We start from the raw sequence: 13,160 nt of genomic DNA on the forward strand, positions 1-13,160 counted from the left end.
ACCCTCCCACCCCCCACCATGAGGCCAGCACATGGTAAGAATGCCCAGTAAAGACTGTCTAAACCAGCCCATCCCCCTAGCTGAGCAAATGCATTTGCAATCCAGAAAGGGCTGGAGGGGGTCCCCTTGTTGTCCCCTTGGCAATTGTATAGTTTCCTGCAGCTGCTGTAACTAATTACTATGAACCGGATGACTTATAACAATAGAAATTTGTTCACTCACAGTTCAGAGACCAAAAATCCAAAATCAAGGTGTCTACACGCTCTCTCCGAAGGCTAGAGGGGAGTCCTTCCTTGCGTCTTCCCTAACTTCAGGTGGTTACAAGCAGCCTTAGTGTTCCTTGGCTCATAACTGCATCACTCCTACCCATGATCCTCACCTGGTGCTCGCCCTGCATGTCTCCTGTCTCTGTGTCTCTTCTCTTTTATAAGCACACCGGTCATACCAGATTAAACCCAATCATTTCAACTTGATTACATCTGCACAAACCCATCTTCCAAATAAGCTCACGTTCACAATTCCTGGGGGTTAGGACTTGAGCATACCTCCTTGGGGGACACAATCCAACCCACCACAGCATCCAACCTCCCTCCCCCTTGTAAAGCTTACTACTCACAGAGTTATGTACATCATTGTTTGTGGTCTTGCGGATGAGCTTCAATCTCCCACTCTCCACTTTCCTGTCCAGAGACAACACTAAAACCAAAACCTTTGAAGAAAAACAATGATTCCTTTTTAAAAAATAGAGCTATCGTTTTTAGATTATTATCTTTAATTGTGGCAAAATATATATAACATAAAATTTACCATCTCCACCATTTATAACTGTACAGTTCAGGGGCATTAGGTACATTCACATGGCTGTGCAACCATCACCACCATCAACATTCAGAACTCTTTTCATCTTGTAAAACTAAAACTCCGTACCCATTAAACAACTTGCCATTCCCCTCCCCCTTGATGGTTCTATTAAACGCAGAATCAATCACAAATGACTGATCATTGAGTTGCTTTAACCCAAGGTTTTGATTATATATAATATACACAATACAGTGATTATATATATATGTATATATATATACAGACACACATACACTGATTTTATTTATATACACACACACACACACATACAGTGATTTTATATATATACATATATACACACACACACACACATACAGTGATTTTATATATATACATATATACACACACACACACACATACAGTGATTAGAAGTAAAATAATAGTCTGGTGATAAAGTCACCACTAGAGGTAGGTATAATAAGCTAGACTGGTGCAACTGAGAAGAGTTTTATGCTGCTTGTCCCAGAATGTGACCCAATTCCCTCATTTGACTGACGAAATTATTGCCTAAGCAAAAGTGACTAGGGCCCCTTGGGGATGTTTGTGGTAAGCCCTCATGGGAAGGTCTTACTGGCCCTATTTGAAAGTGCATTCAAATCAACGTTACATTTGTTTATAGCTCTTATCTGTGCCAGACATTACTCTAAGCACCGGGACACGGAAATAATACATTCCCAGCTTCCAGAGCTCAAGTCTTTAGGAGATAGAGATAGTTAATACCAGGAATATCTGGTATTTTTCTTTTTTTAAATACAGCTTTTCTATCTTTAAATATTTTTTTTTTAAAGGATGCTACATGTCAACTGTACTTCAATTAAAAAAAAACAAAAGGATGTTAAAATCTTCCTTTGGGCAACTTCCTCTTCTTTACTCCTCTGCCTCATCAGTCCCAAACCCCTGGTATTGTACTTTTTAAATATTTTTCATCGGGGATCGGCTTTGCAAGGAAGGATGAAGTGTTTGTGGGCATTAAGGAGATGCTGGAAAACACAGATCTGAAGTTCAGGAGAGTTCTGTGTTGGAAGAAAGGTTTGAGAGCAGTTAGCTGGAATTGGTCAGAGGACAGCTAGTGGAATTGTTCCCCATGAGTGTCCTATCTAGTGCTTCTGCAGCTTTTCCTGGCCTGGGGGAGTGTGCACTCCTTCCCAAAAGTGTACCGCCCAGAAGATTGTAGTATACCCTTTTCCAAGAAGCTCTTGGACATCCCGAATCTTCTCTTTCTCTGCTTATTCTTAGCTGTTGATATTCGGTCCTCGGTCCTTTTTTGATGGTCACTTTATACTGTCTTCCTGGTCCATCTCATACAATCCCGTGGCTGAAATTACCGTATATAATCTGATGAGTTCAAAATGTAAATTACCAATACAGACTTCACTCCCCAACCTTAAAACCACAGACCCAATTGCTTAGGGGCATTTTCACTTAGAACTTCTACTGGCATATTCCTTGAGCAGGTCTAAAAGTTACCTATCTCCCACTGCCAGATCTCTCCATCCCATGCTGTGCTCTGTGTATGTGTGTGTCTGTGTGTGTGTGTTATCTTGGTGAATCACACTGGCATCCATGCCTTTTTTCCCCTCTCTTTATCAGTGAGACATGGAGGGAGAACAACCTAACTCAGAGCTTCAGGATTCTCAATGCTTTTGGAATTAGATTGTCTTAAATTCAGGGATATGTAAGAACACATTAAAGATTAACAACACACTCTCCAATTCCCATGCCCTTAATGTTGTGTTCCCCAATTGCAGCAGTGCATCAGAAATTAGGCAAGATTGAGATGTGTATAGACTACCATTCCAAGAATAGGCATGCTAGGAGAAAACAAAACAGATCAATATTCTATACTCCAAAGCCAGGATTTTCAGAGCTGTTTACTAGTGAGGCAGTGACTTTTAGTCCTTAATTTGATTAATGGGTTTTAGCGACTATCTATAGCTAACGAGAAGACCAAGAAAAAATGTCTTTATATAGCTTGCGGGATTTTGTCAATTTGATTCCTTATACTTTTCAATGTTGGATAAAATAAGGCAAGCTGGACAAGAATTATCTGGAGGGGCTGATTTATTTGGATGATGCACTTGTTTCTGGTATGAACTTGGTGGAATGTACCACTGGAGGAAAGTATATCTAATATTGCTCTTTGATATTATTCTGTTTGATCTCACTCAATGATGTTGAATATTAAGTGTCACAAGAACTACCTTAAACAATTGACTCTACCCTTCCAATTACAGAAATTTAAAGATGTTCCTGGAGTTCCATGGAGGAGATTTTGAAAAATGATTCCATAATTATGAAACCATAAATGAGTTTATTCAGAGCTATCAGGTCAAACACCCAGAAGCAATAAGGACCAGAGCCCTGGCCTCTGCATCATCAGACCGGAAGGCTATGGCCAGGCCTTCAGGCCCCTGGTGGATCATTTGAACTTTGTGGGTCCTGGGTTTCCTTTTAGAATAATAAAAATGTTTTGGAACTAGATACAACATTATGAATGTACTAAGTGCCTCTGAATTGCTTACTTTAAAATGGTTAATTTTATGATGCATAAATTTCACCTCAGTTATATGTTTAGAAAGTCCTGTCAATTGATAGTGGTTGAATTCTCCTGCTCCAACAACTTCCTAGTTCTTTGGCAATAAATCCCCAATGCATTACCATGTGTCATAAGACACTACAAATCCAGCCCTGCCTACTCCTCTCACCTTTCTTTGCCCTCATGGCTGCTTGCTGTATGCTAGTCACACGGTGTTTTGGGTTCTTAAACACAGCGAGTTTGTATTCTTTTCTTTTTTTTTTTTAATGTTTTATTTATTTATTTGAGAGAGAGAGAGAGAGAAAGAGAGTGCACACAAGCAGGGGGCAGGGGGAGGAGCAGGGGGAGAGGGACAAGCAGACTCCACACCAAGCTCAGAGCCTGACTAGGGGCTCAATCTCACGACTCTGAGATAATGACCTGAGCAGAAATCAAGAGTCAGACGTTCCACTGACTGAGCCACCCAGGTGCCCCTCAGGGTCTTTGCACGAGCTATTCCCTCTTCCCAGGATGCCCTTCCCTTGGCTTTGTGCAGGACCATCATTTTCTTACCACTCAGGTCTCAGCTCAAAGCCACTTCCTCGGAGAAGTGTCCCCTAATGATCACATCTAAATCTGTCTCTCCTTAGGCACTATCATTCCACTTGGGTTTGTTTCCTCTTGAGCACTTACACCATACAAAATTATTTTTCATTCATTTTTTACTCATTTAATATCTGTTTCTCTCCACTAGAAAGTACATTTTGAATGAAGAGGAATTTTGTAGATTCTGTTCATTTCTCCGTCCCCACTGACTGACACATGAAGGCATCAAAGATTCTTTGCTGCAGCAGGGCACCTGGGTGGCTCAGTCAGTTAAGCATCCAACTCTTGATTTCAGCTCAGGTCATGATCTCAGGATTGTGAGATCAAGTTCCACATTGGGCTCCGTGCTCAGCGTGGAAGCTGCTTAATATTCTCTCTCTCCCTCTTCCTCTGCCTCTCCCCCCTCTCTCCCTCTCTCTCTCCCTCTCTAAAAAAAAGATCCTTTGCTGCATGAACAATTGAAAGGAAGAAAGGAAGGAAGAAAAGAAGGAGGGAGGGAGGGAGGGAGCAATGAATGATCCAATGAAGGAAGACTGTTAGGTCACATCTAGGTAGGGGTGGCCCAGAATTCTATGATAGATTAACAACATCTGCCATGAGTGCAGAACAGCACTGGTGTGTCATAAAGGCGGTGGTGTGCTGATAAATGTTTAATAAGCAGTTCTCAGAGGGGCTGGGGTGGGAGATGATGTCCTGACTTCTGGCATTTATCAGTTTACATGGTTTAAACATTCTCACCGTGGCTGATTTCAAGCAATCAGTAAGTTGTGACCTGGCTCATGAAATTCCTGGAAATTTAATAATCAGCCCTTACGAGCTGGGACAAGCCAATTCCAGCACACCACCAGAAGAAACAACCTGTATCTGCCGCCCCTGAGATAGTCCTATACTTGCCTTTTACAGAGGGAGAACCTGAAACCCAGAGAAGAAAAACCACTGGATCAAGATTACACAGCAAATACACAGCAGAGGCCAGTTCCTTGTTTAAAGGCTGTTTTTCTTTGTAAAGACCTTCAGATGCTGTCAAAAGAAAAGCACCAAGAGGCACAGCACAAGTTTCTGCCTTGAGAGGGCTTTATTGAAAGAGCTGTAAGGCTGTGTAGCTAAAGCTTCTGGCAAGGACCCAAGCAGGTTGACAAACTCCTTGCTTGCCAGAAGTTTGGCTAGCCAGAGGGTTTTTCAACACTTGCATCTGCTCGGGGAAGGCTCCACAGCACACCTTGAGCTACCCCCCACCCCCCCCAACGCGAGTTGCTTCTTCAGGCCCCATGGACCTCAGCAAAAGGGCTAAGGAGCTGACCAGCTATAAATTCAACTCTTTTATCTCTAGGAGTAAAATTGAGGGACATTCTTAAAAGTTGGTTTTTGTTATTCAAAACAGAATTTAATGCAGAATCCAAAAGAACACCTAGGGAACACACACACATACACAGGGAAAGAAATACCAAAATTCACCCCCCTGCAACTGCATCCCTTATCAAGCCATGCCTCCCTCTATTGTAACACGGAACACGGTGTTTGTTTCCCAGGGATATTCGTGTGGTGGACGGTTGGCTCTTTAAGCACAGAAAACTTTTCTTACTCATCTTTGTTTCTTTCCTCAGTTTTGAACCCTCAGAATCTCCCAGACATCTCACACAGAGCCTGGTTGGTTGACTTGCTGAACCGAGAAACGTGGAACCCTGTGAGCAAGCAGAAGGACACAGCAGGTGGGAGTCCTGGACTATAGCCCCTGCTCTCTGACCTGAACGCTAGGGACTGAGACAACCCATTTCCTCTTACAGCCTCAGTGTTCTCATCTGTAAAATGAAGCCATAGGACTGCAGAATTACCAAGGTCTCTCTTGTCGCTCAAAATCTTGGAGTATGGAACAGTTTTCAGATCGCTTTATTACATTCCCCGGGATGCAAGGTAGTGAGCTAGTTCAGAATGCAGGGAAGGGAAGGAAGAAGTGGAGGGGGAGGAAGATGAGGCGGGGGGGGTGGTGGGCGGGGAGGAAGCAGGTGGAGAGATGGCAGGGCATGGCAGCATCTGGCCCCCTCTGAATGAGAGTTGATGTGTGGGGAAACATGCCGAGGAGGAAGGATCTAAGCCGATGACATTACTTGAGTGGACTCTGGTCACTTGTCCTTGTATTTCAAGGTCAGCAGATAGAGATTCCATCTAGAACCAGCATCTTTTTTTGTTCCTTTTTAAGGTTCTGTTTCATGTGATTTTAAAATTATTAGACCATTCACCATGATGAAGCACAGGAAAATAATAAGAAGAAAAAACCATTATATTTGCTTACAATATTATATTTGCTTATCATTTTTACTCTGCATTTAGATAGCATTACATTGACATCAGTGGGATTACACTCGATGTCATGTTTAATGACTTGCCTAGCCTCACTCAATTAGGAACAACAGTTTCTCTATCAGTAGAAATCAACATTGCCATCCATACGTTCAGTGACTTATTATGATGTCATAGGGATGTAGAAATAATTATTTAACCAGTCCCCATGACAGGGCATTTTGGTGTTTTCACGACTGCGCAGGCCCACAGAAGCACTTTGAAAGAAGTTATACTGCTTCTGCAAAGGCAGCCCCTACCCAAGTGGAGAGGACAGACTCCAGCTGCAGTGAGCCTTGGAACTCTGCTCTTCTGAGCGTCCGGCACTCTTTCTAACCCCCGAGTGGGAGAAGGGCGAAGGGAGTTTCTGCAGCTGCCAAAAATTCTGCAAGAATTTTCTCCTTTTTAATGCCATAGACAAGGAGTTCGCCAAATCCAGCCCTCTACCTGGTTTTGTATGGCCTGGGAGCAAAGAATGGTTTTTACATTTTTTTTTAATGGCTGAAAAAAATAAAAAGAGTAATACTTTGTGACACACGTGAATTACAGGATTCAAATTTCAGTGTCTATAAATAAAATTGTTTTTCACCTAGCATAGTTACCAAAGTTTTATGGGGACAGGGCCATGCTCATTCATTTATGTGATGCCTATGTTGTTTTGTGGCCAGGATGGTAGAGTCGAGTATTTGCAACGAATGTCTTACTGCCTCTGGTGCTTCACATATGCCCTTCGCGTAGTCTGCCAATGGCGGCCAGGGTCTATTTTCTACTCAACATGACAACTTCTTGTGTTCACAATGATGTCTAGTAGTCATTAAAATCTGGGGCTTTATAATAATTTCTAGGTTTGGAGAAATCTTGGGCTGTAGACCCGCTCTGTGGGTCTAACTGATGAATTCATGTGACTCATTTCTCTGCTACCTGCCTCAGTTTCCCAGTCTGTGAAATAGGCAACTTGAATTAGATCTCTAGGGCACTTCATTCATTTCTCTACTCAACAAACACGTTCTTTGTGCTTACTATGTGCCAAGCCCCATGAAAACTCTGGAGCTTCCTGATAATGTTTATGATGTGGGACAATATTCTGTGGTTTTCACTCAAATGTAAATGACTACAGATAAGAAAAGGAAATGTGAAGAAATCTACCCAGAAGAAATCCAGGAGGGTCCCTTGCTGTAAATGCAGGCAAATGACTTCTCCCTGAAATTAAATTTAGAGGCTCAAGGACTTCCAAATGCAATAACTTCTTGTAGGAGACTCTGACGAGAAAAGGGTGTATCTTGTGCCAGGACCCTCTCTTAGCCTTTCACCTGCTCCAATTTGCCAGAGGAGCTTTTCCTGAAAATACAATTGTAAGATGTCACGACTCAAAGGGACAGCTTCATTTGATGGAGAGGAGCTAGAACACACCTCTTGTTCACCGAAGTTTCAGATCTTTGTGACTTGCCGATTCAGCAATCACTAATTGAGCTCCTGGTGTTGTGCACATCCATGGCTTGGGGTGTGCTGTGTCTGGGGGGAAATCCTGATATGGCTTCAAAGCCTAAAGTTTCTAAAACTCTGATTCTCTGTACCCAAACAGGGCTCCTTGGTGGACACCAGCTCAGGCTAAGAGAGAAAGGCTGACCTTTTCTTGATTTCTCAGGCATTATAAACCAAGGACCCTTTGAAGCCATGAATGCATCTTTATAATTATTAATATAATAATCATAACAGCTAATATTTATTAAACATCTATGTTCTAAACTCTGCATTAAGTATGTTATATGCATTTTTGCATTTAATCCTTCTAATAGCCCCCAAGGTAAGTATTATCCATTCATTTTCCAATGAAGAAACCAAGGCTCAAGGAGCCTAACTAAGTAACTTGTTTAAAGACGCTCAATTAGCTGGAGATATACCAGAACCAGAAGTCAAAACTCTCTGGCTCTGAAGTCCTTGTTCTTAATACTATAGCATATTACAGTTTTATTATCCTCTTTCCTTTAAATGCATACACTCCTGATTCCTTCAAATTGTCTCCACCTTCTGCAGTTTGATTCAATTCAATCCAACTAATATTTAAGTTTCTACCCAAGGTTCCAATAAACAGCACACCTCTGATTGCTTTGAACAATTTTCTGCTAAGACTTTTCATGTATATGTCTTGACTAACAGCTGGTTTGCAATAGACACACAGAAGATCTCAACTGAATGATGATCTAGCGTCCCCCATCCACTAGACCATGCTCCTTAACTGCGGGGGCTCCCTTGACTTCTCTATCTGCAGAGCTTAGCCCACTGCAGGTGTACTACACTAGAAAATCATGGTAACGGTCACATCCTTGAGCCCCTCCGAAGGGCTCCTGGACCTCCTGCAGACCCTGCTGAGGGCTCAGCCATAGGCAGCCATGTTTTACGATGTGATCCTCTCTCTTTCATTTATTTATTTTTTGTGGGGGGCTTAACAACAGAAGTTTATTCCTTACAGTTCTGAAGGTTGGCCAATTCCATTCAGGGTGAAAAGCCTCTTTTTGGTTTTCCGGCTGTACCTCCACATGGCACCTTTTCTTTATAGTCATTGGGAGCTTAGAATGGGGTTCAGGTGTGACAGGAAGGTGGGGAGGAAGGAGAGAGGAAGACTGAGAGGAATGCAATGGAGATAAATGTAAAACTTAGAATGACAAGACCTAAATTGGATTGTTGATCCAAAAGATTGGATGGAGAGAGGGAAACAGCATAGCATCAAAATGTAGTTGAAAGGCCTGCTTGTCTGTGAGTGAGAAAAACCAGAGAGGGCCCACAGAAGGGGGCCTGGTGAACCCCCACAGGGCAGAGAAAACCACTATTTACAAGGCCCTAGAAGAGGTGGGCACAGAGCAGTCAGGCTCATTTATAAGGGACAGTGAAATGCATCATAAGGAAGGGGGACTTGTCACCTAATGACAGACTCATTAGATGGACCTGGAGCACTGGATCACTCCGAGCCTCTGTTTCCCTCCTCTGTCAAAGAGCTTCTAGTAATAGTTGCTTGGGGGGTTGCTGTAACAATCAAGAGAGAGAAAGGGCGCTGTGTACACCTGCTTCTTGCTTTTTTTAAAAAAATTATTTATTTATTTGACAGAGAGAGAGATAGCGAGAGCAGGAACACAAGCAGGGGGAGTGGGAGAGGGAGAAGCAGGCTTCCCGCGGAGCAGGGAGCCCTACTCGGGGCTCGATTCCAGGACCCTGTGATCATGATCTGAGCCAAAGGCGGACACTTAACCAACTGAGCCACCCAGGTGCCCCAGGCATACCAATTCTTAAGACAAATTCTAAAACAAATTTGTTACAATGAATAATGCGACATCTTCAAAAATAATTTTACAGCAAATGCAGAAATATTTTGAAGATGGCTGCTTTTCAAATCTGCCTTCAACTCTTTCCTCAAGGGGAAGATTTTAAAGAATAATTCCAAACCTTTTGATCATTAAGAAGCTAATGTCATTATCAAGGATAATATGGCCCAGTAGCTTTTACTGGTCCAGCTCCCTACAAGGACAGAACTCAGAATATGGTACAGAACCAACAGAGTGTAGTGCCATCATTAATTAGCCATATCCAACCCTGGATGCACATGTGAAAGGTGGGGCCTGGAAATAGCATTTTCTCTGAAGTTTCGCCTAGTAAGGCTGATGTGAAGCCAACATTTAAAAACCTCTGATAAACTATCTTAGCAAAGAAGTTAAGCAACACTCCCAGGGAGGTCAGATCCTCCCAAAAGGACCATGAAGCATTCATTGTTGGTAGCTAACCTTTTAAAAAAATATAAACATACCCTTGCTTGCCCAGATAATTTGAAAGTGCCACCACCTGCATTTGATGAACCTTGTGCCCCTTCTTTCCACAGTTTTTTCAAACATGAGATGTTCGGGCAGTTTTGCACTTAGAATACCAGCATTGGAGTGGTCATGCTCGTTCATCCTCGAGAACTTCATTCATGCTACTACCCCATCTAATACCTCCTTTTCCTGCTCACCTGACCCCACTCTACCCATTCCCATCCCCCACCTTGCCAACTCCTACTCATCCTTGTGACCTCCATTTATTTTTTTAAAAGACTTACTTATTTGAGAGAGAGGAGCGGGGAGGGGCAGAAGGAGAGAGAGCCTCAAGCAGACTCCCTGCTGAGCACGGAGCCTGACGCGGGGCTCGCTCGATGCCATGACCCTGAGATCACAACCTGAGCTGAAATCAAGAGTTGGACACTCAACCAACTGAGCCACTCAGGTGCCCCGTGGCCTCCATTTAAATGTCATTTCATACAGGAAGGCTTCCCTGGACACATACCTGGACAAGGCCTGCCTACCATTGGCTCCTTCCTGACCCTCCCAAGGACTTGTAACCTCCTGTCTAGAGGTATCTTCTCCACTCTCCTGTGCGCTCGACAAGGGCAGACCCTGTTTGGTCTTCTTCACCCTGTATCTCTGGTGCCCAGCATAAAGCCTGGTGCATCGTAGATGTCTAATAAATATTTGTGGAGCAGATGAACGAATATCTGGCCTGCCATATTGTATACATGCAGAAACTGAGGACCAGAGAGGCACTTACTCAAAGTTCAGCTGAACATCAGTCACAGAGCCGGGACTAGAAATAATGAAGATGATAAAAACGCACTGAGCCTTTGCTAAGTTCCCGGCACTGTGCTGAGTGCTGTTTATCCATTATCTAGGTCAATCCTCATCAGATGACTATGAGGTAGTTCCTAAAACCAGGTGCTGTCCTGGATTCTCTCCCACGCCCTCTCATCTAATCCCTCATCAAATTCTTCCAGCCCTACAAAATACATTTGCATCTGACTCTTCTTTTTACCTCCACCACAGACAAAGCCTCTGTAACTGATTGTCCAAACTACTGCAACAAATAGCCACAAACTGATCTCCTGGCTTCTGCTCTTGGCCCCTCCCAAACTATTCTCCAGCAACAGCCAGAGAGGGGCTGCCATTGCCAGGGAGGCCATGCTCTTCTGCTTAAAACCCTCTGGTTTCCATCATCCAGGATTGAGATAGAAGTTCCTTACTGTGGCCTGTGAGACCCAAGAGGATCTGGTTCCTGCTAGCTTTCTGACCAACTCTACTGCTTTCCCATTGCTTGCTTCTCTCACCACACTGGGCTCCAGCACCCTGACTTCACCAAACGTGTGCCTGCTTCTAAGCCTGTGCCCAGACCGTGCCCTCTACCTGCAGCTCTCCTTCTACTTTCTCACTGCCCAACTTCAGACCTCATAAAATGTCACCTGTTCAGAGGAGCCATGCCTAACCCACTCTAACCTAAAGGAGGCCCTTACTCATCACATAACACTACTGTTTTTCTTTAGAGTACTCATCACTATGTAACATTTTTCTTGTCTAACTCTTTATTGGCCATCTGCCTCCACTGTCATATTGCCCTCCTGAGTTATTAGCCCCCAGGATCTCATCTATATCATTCACCACTCGACTCCCATACCTAGAACAGCACTTGTTCATTGCTTATTACAAACTTTCTGAATTAATGAACCAACACCCATTTTTTCAGATGAGAAAACTGCAGCTCAGAGAAATCCAGTAAGTTGCTCAAGATCACACATTTATAAAGGGGCAGCACTGGGATTCAAGCACATGCAGCTTCTCTCCAGAAAATTCACTCAACCCTGAAACCTAGATTCTATAGCTTTGAGCCCAGTGTCCAGTTCTCTTCACCATTCCCGATTCTTAGAAGGGAAGACCTATGTGGTTTTTCCCTCTAAGGTGGCTGAGATTCCCAGATGAATCAGGCTTTGGGAAACCATCCCCCTCACCATGGACTTTGAGAGGCATGGGACCAAGGCTCCAGCAACCAATCCCTGCTGCCCAACCCATATGTGAAAACATTTTGATGATCCCCATTGTGCCATTCAGAGAAACAGCCCTCATAAAACCCCATGCCTGGGCCTTGGATGGTAGGACTATTTCCATTCTCCCTGTCATGGAGCCACTGGGGAGATGGTGATGTGTATAAATAAGACATGACTCTACCTGAGGTTGCACGGGGCTCTCCCCCTCCAGAACATTCAGGGTGTGGGAGGGCTGGAGGTCACCAAAACAGAGAGGTGAAGTGGAGTGGTGAGTGAGGGCTGTCCTGGGGATGAACTTTGAGTTCCAGAATCCAGGCTCCATTTCTGCTGTCCTGCGACCCTGTGTGGTCACAGCAGGGGGCAGCGAGAATGCTAGTTCCACCAAACATGGTGTTTATTAGCTCAAGAAAGACATTTCACCAAGCCTCAGCTTACTCATTTGCAAAATAGTGATAGCAATCCCCATTGCACAGCCCCAGATGGTGGTTGGCATTCTATTCACTCAGGTGATAAAGCTGGTAGGGAAGAGACAGGAAGGAAAGTTATTGCTGAGGATATATTTGAAGGGGAAGAGAAGATGAGGTGGCAGGAATTTAAATAATAATATTGCACTCCCTGGCATTGCACTGTTGCTTTACAATGCACTTTCATGTCTCCATCTATGTGACGACTCACAGCCTTCTAATATGCACAATACTACTACCATAATTACCCCTAACTCACACAGACAATATCCTCCAAGGAGAAGATACTGAGTCTGATATATAGAATCAGGTAGTAGGAGGTAACCATAAAGAGCAGATATTTGCAGTTAGAAGATCTGTATTTAAATTTGCATTCTACCATGTCAATCCTTGTTAAAGTCTCTGAATATCAGTTCCCTCTTCTGTAAAATGGGGACAATAGTTTCTCCCAGAGCTGTGATCTTGTAGGTGAAATGCTTTAAGATGAATGCCACAGCTCTATAAAGTAATGTTGTAACTTGCCCCCCTGGGGGATGCTGCTGGC

General features: G+C 43.5%; 1 long non-coding RNA gene across 1 annotated transcript in view; it reads right to left on the reverse strand.

Moving 5' to 3' along the window:
• Positions 1-2,047: 2,047 nt before the first annotated feature.
• Positions 2,048-13,160, reverse strand: part of LOC118535157 (uncharacterized) — a 144,845-nt gene continuing 133,732 nt past the window's right edge. Inside the window, exon 4 of the long non-coding RNA XR_004917069.2 lies at positions 2,048-2,176. This is a non-coding gene — a long non-coding RNA (uncharacterized LOC118535157). The remainder of the gene's footprint in view (positions 2,177-13,160) is intronic.

This window comes from Halichoerus grypus, chromosome 14, assembly GCF_964656455.1.
Source record: "Halichoerus grypus chromosome 14, mHalGry1.hap1.1, whole genome shotgun sequence".
NCBI lineage: Eukaryota > Metazoa > Chordata > Mammalia > Carnivora > Phocidae > Halichoerus > Halichoerus grypus.